This window comes from Mandrillus leucophaeus, unplaced genomic scaffold, assembly GCF_000951045.1.
Source record: "Mandrillus leucophaeus isolate KB7577 unplaced genomic scaffold, Mleu.le_1.0 Scaffold72, whole genome shotgun sequence".
Taxonomy (NCBI): Eukaryota; Metazoa; Chordata; class Mammalia; order Primates; family Cercopithecidae; genus Mandrillus; species Mandrillus leucophaeus.
The window spans coordinates 5382420-5388046 of NW_012107808.1; positions in this window are offsets into that span (position 1 = coordinate 5382420).

Consider the following 5627-nt stretch of genomic DNA (forward strand, 5'->3'; position numbering starts at 1 on the left):
CATCCATCCATCCACTCATTCATCCCTTCATCCATCCATTCATTCACTCATCCCTTCATCTGTCCGTCTACCATTCATTTGCCCCTTCATCCATCTATTCATTTATCCATCCATCCATCCATCCATCCATCCATCCATCCATCCATCCATCCTTCCATTCATCGTTCCATGTGTTCAGCAAGTATTTACTGAACACCTATTATGTGCCAAGCACTCTCCTCAGAACTCAGGAAATACCAGTAAACAAAACCAACAAAAATCCCTTACCACCTAGATATTACATTTTGATGGAAAGAGACAAATAAAATTGGTGAGTGAATCACATAGGTTATTAGAAGGTGATAAAGGTGTAGGTGATAAAGGAGAAGTGCCAGGAGCAAGGATTGGGTACAGTTGTGAATAAGGTGGCACCAATAGGTTGCACGGAGAAGGTGACATTTACACAGAGACTTGAAGAAAGCAAGGAGAGAACATGACTATCTGGAGAACAGCATTTGTGGAAGAGGGGACAGCCAGTGCAGAAGTTCCAAGGCATGAGTGCCTGGTGCGTACACGGAACATCAAGGAGGCCAGCGTGGCAGAAATGCGGTGAGTCCAGGAAGAGAATAGCAAATAAGTGTAGGAAGGTAGTGGTGTACAGTGGGGTGGCGTGGGGGTGGAATTGTGGCAGACAGATGGTGTTGGTATAAGGCCTCTTGGCCCTTTTGTTTACCATGGCGCAACAGACCCGTGAGATCGGCAAAAACTAAAAAGTCTGACAACAGAAAATCTGGAAATCTGGTGAGGATGTGGAGCAGTGGGAATTCTCCAGTACTGCCAGGAGGCATGGGCATCGATCCCACCACACTGGAATGCAAAGGGGCATTCTGAGTAGAACTGAACATCTGCCCATCCTTGACCCCACAGTTCCAGCCATGGGCATGCAAATGAACGTGCACACGTGTTGACTGCGGCATTTGTTTGTAATTATGAAAACATCTAAGTTTCCATATATGGGAGAGGGGATAACATGGGAGTGCCCTACAGTGGAGTTCTAGGGAGCAGTAAAAATAAATGGATTAGAGTTGTACACGTCAAAATGGATGAAGATAAAAGACATTAGGATGAGAGAAGAACACCTGGCCACAGAAGTATATGTCCCGTATGACGCTGGTATATCCAGAGCGTTCAAACAACACAACACTACTGATTGTTTCCAACATGAGTATGAAAGTATGGAGCAGTGCAGAGGGCCAGGAGTGCTGAATCCAGATGGTTACTTCTCCAGGCAGGGGCCGAGGACCAGGGCTGGAGGTTTACTCCAGGAGCTTCAGTGGCGCATGCTGAATGTGCTGTTTCTCGGGCTGGGGGACAGAGACATGCATGCTGTTATACACTCTCTACTGAAGTGATTATATAACAATGTGCTAATTTATCGTGTAATAAATTTGACCAGAAAAAAAAAAAACTATTCTGTGACGGCTTCCATGACTGGATTTCACGTTGTAGGTTTCTAAGCAGAGAATCCAAGAAAACCAAAGGAGCGGCGAAGGAAAGCCTCTCGGGTATTGTGGGAGTGCCCCTTTGCTTGGGCTACTCTATTAGAGTCGAGAAAACCCGGGACTTGTGACAACTGGAGTCAACCTGGGATCCTGGCACCAAATGCCAGCAGAAACAATCCTGCCGCCCTCGGAAGATTCTTTCTGGAACGTGAGGGCAGTTCGAGAGCTTCAGGTAGGAAGCCCGGTGGTCCTTACCCTGCGTGGCCCACCAGGATCATGAATGGCATCAGCCTCAGGGAGCTATGAGCCTGGTGTCTGAGACACAGCTTGGGCCTTTGTACTGCTGGAAGCACAGGGAACGCTGAGGGTTGATAAACTGCCTGGCAAAGACGAACTGGCATGCTCGTCAGTGTCAGAACAAAGCCACAGACCTAGGAGTGGCATTTTGCAGATCTGCTGTTTTTCAAAAAAAACTTGTGCTTGAATGTGTATAACATAAAATTTACCATTTAAGCCTGTGTGTGTGTGTGTGTGTGTGTGTGTTTTTCGAGACGGTGTCTCACTCTGTGGCCCGGCTAGAGTGCAGTAGCTCACTGCAACCTCCACCTCCCAGGTTCGAGCAATCCACCTGCCTCAGCCTCCCAAAGTGCTGGGATTACAGGCATGAATCACCACGCCTGGCCCATGTAAGCCATTTTAAAATGGTCAATCAGTGGCATTAAGTGCATTCACATTGTGCCGCCATCACCGCCATTGACCTCTGGAACTTTTTCATCTTCCCCAATGGAAACTCTGCCCATTAAACACCCACTCCCCATTCCCCTCCCTCGCAGCTCCTGGCAACCACCCTTCTACTTCCTGTCTCCATGAATGTGACTACTCTAGGTGCCTGTAAGCAGAGTCGTACAGGATTTGTTCTTTTGTGTCAGATCTGGGGTTCGTGTGCTGAAGGAAACTGCATGCAAACTTCTGTGTGAGTGGAGAGAGAACCTGTGTCTTGAGTGTCAAAGGAGTTTCTGCCCCAAGAGAACTTAGAGTTACCAAGGCGGAGCCTTGACTTTTTGGAGGAACGTGTCAGAAGATGTGCTCACTCACTTCCCTGGATTCATTGATATTGCCAGTGTGAGAATGGCAAACCCAAGGCCCAAGTGTGGCCACTCTTCACGCAGGCCTGGTGGAGCCTTACTGCTGCTCAGAATCCTCTTTTTTTTTTTTTGAGACAGAATCTCGCTCTGTCACCCAGGCTGGAGTGCGGTGGTGCGGTCTTGGCTCACTGTAAGCTCCGCCTCCTGGGTTCACGCCATTCTCCTGCCTTAGCCTCCCGAGTAGCTGGGACTACAGGTGCCCGCCACCATGCCCGGCTAATGTTTTGTGTTTTTAGTAGAGACGGGGTTTCACCGTGTTAGCTAGAATGGTTTCAATCTCCTGACCTCGTGATCCACCCACCTCGGCCTCTCAAAGTGCTGGGATTACAGGCGTGAGCCACCGCACCTGGCCCAGAATCCTTCTTAACACAGTGTGCGGGCAGCCACAGCCACCTGATAGGCCCTGTGGAGGAAACATTTGCCATCTGTGGTCTGTGGCATGTAAGTTACTTTGAAAACTGGAGGTAACACAGTCTGAAGCATTCACATGACTTCTTTGGGCCCTTAAGGTAAGTCAGCGAATGTGTGACAAGTGCTTGGAACCTCCCCGGCTGGGGGCTCCCTTGCCTAGAGACCAGCTCCTTCCCGTGCCATGCGTGTCTTCCAGAGCCCGTGACTCCAGGTCTCATTCCATGAAGACGACACACTCCCTTTCTCCTGGGTGTTTTTTTTTTTTTTTTTTTTTTGAGACAGGGTCTTGCTGTGTCACCCAGGCTGGAGTGCGGTGGTGCAATCATAGCTCACTGCAGCCTCAGCTTCATGGGCTCAAGTGATCCTCCTGCCTCGACCTCCCAAAGTGCTGGAATTACTCCAGCCTCTCCTGGGTCTTTGAGGTCTGTGCCTGTCCAGGGCTGATGCTCAGCTAACCTGGAAGTTTTCTCGGCAGTGTGAGTAGTTTTTCACTCTCCGGCGGTGATGCTAAGTCCCCTTCATGGAGTTTGCTGTTCATTTCTCTGCTCACAGGGATTAGAACTTGCTAGCAGTGAGGAGGAGGGTGTCAGGCACTGGCTTGGCCGGCACGAGGGGTGCACTTAGCCCTGAGCACGCCCTGAGGAAGCAGCTGCACTTCAGGCTCCATGTGACGTGAGGAAGAAGCTGAGAGGCAGAGGCGAGCAACACGTCTGAGGCCGCAGAGCCACCAAGAGACCAAGGAGCAAAGCCACAACACCTGTCCTGCTCCCGTTTTTCAGTCAAGTATGAGGAAAATAGTGAGGAAAGTTATTCTTATGTGGAGCAGGACAACAAAAACCCATTAACAACCTTCTCATGTCGACTCAGAACTGACGATCATCTGGACGGTAATGGGATTTTACTCTTGCGTTCTTGAAAGCTCTGCCAGGAAAAACCTCACTAGAATGGCCTGGAAGCTGCTGGAAAATATGGATTTGTAGGCCCGCCCCCACCCCTGCCTATCCCACGAGAATCTGTGGTAGAGTAGGGAGTAGGCCAAGGAATTTAAAATTTTCACAAGATTCCTGGGCACTCCTTGAATCATGCCCGGAGAAACGCTCTGCAGACCCTCAGCTTCTTAACGGAGGTATTGATACTGTTTGGCTGTGTCCCCACCAAAATCTCATCTTGAATTGCCATCCCCATCATCCTCATTATCCCCACGTGTCAAGGGAGAGACCAGGTGGAGGTAATTGAATCATGGGGGCGTTTCCCCCATGCTGTTCTCCTGAGAGTGAGTGAGTGAGTTCTCGCGAGATCTGATGGTTTTATAAGTGTTTGGTAGTTTCTCCTGCGTTCATTCTCCTTCCTGCCGCCCCGTGAAGAAGATGCCTGGCTTCCCCTTCACCTTCTGCCGTGATTGTAAGGTTCCTGAGGCCTCCCAGCCATGCTGAACTGTGAGTCCATGAAACCTCTTTCCTTTCGAAATGACCCAGTCTCGGGCAGTTGTTTATAGCAGTGTGAGAACAGCCTCATACAGGTGGAAGTGTGGCTTTGGAACCTGCATTTTAGACAAGATTCCTCAGCTGATTCTTAAGCGCACACCACCTGGGCGCCGCTGTCTTCAGGCACTCATCAGGCACCCAGCAGCAGCGGTTTAGCTTTTCCTGACATTTTGTGCTTATCGCTAGTCATGGCCATATGGTGATGGAAAGTGGCCATTTTATGATAGAATGGAGGTCCTAACTGGTGGGGACATTGCAGGAACTGCAGGAATTAACCTGTCTCATGTTTCATTGAAAAACACAATTTATCATCAAAATGAGTAAGTTCTCTCACTTTTGAATGTAAATCATATACTATGAGAATGAAGGATACATTTAAAAAATACTAAATTGAAGCGATCTTTGTGTTTTGATGGTGACTGATTGCTGCTTTGCGTTTTTGTTACCATTTCGATCCTTGAGTTTCTTTGGTCCTGTTCATTGCCCTGGCTCCAACTCGGCTTTTTCTCCTCTGTAGGCAAAGTTCTAGTGCATACAATCCCAACACGATCGTGGTGGTCTGTAAGAGCCTCTGTGCTCCAGTCAGTTGGGGCACCCATCTGGGTCTGACTCCCAGCTCTGTCTTTTCCTCCTTCAGGAGGCGGGGCGGCACCGCGCCTGACCCAGCCGCCTCTAATGACCTCCCTCAGGACTTCTCTAGGTGAGACTCAGCGTGACTCAGCAACCAGACTTTTTCTGGGAGCCAGAATATTTTGCCACACAACCAACATATGGTAAACATTCACGCTGCCTGAGCACAGTAATTGTAAATTAAACATGCCAGGGAAACGAAAAACGCCTAGATCTCCTCACTCTCAAGCGGAGAGATCCTCAGCTCAAGAATGAGAACAAGTTGACAAAGCCATCCCCCGCCGCCACCCCCTCTCTGCTCCCTGGAGCTGCCGAGGGGATCTGTTGCTCAGAAGGTGGCCCTGAGAGAGCAGAGAAGACGCAGGACGCCAGGGTCTGTGTGGAGAGGGGCGGAGGGACATGTCTCCTCAGTTTAAAGACAAAACAGATGTGGTCCCAGCTCCTCTGGAGGCTGAGGCAGGAGAATCGCTTGAACC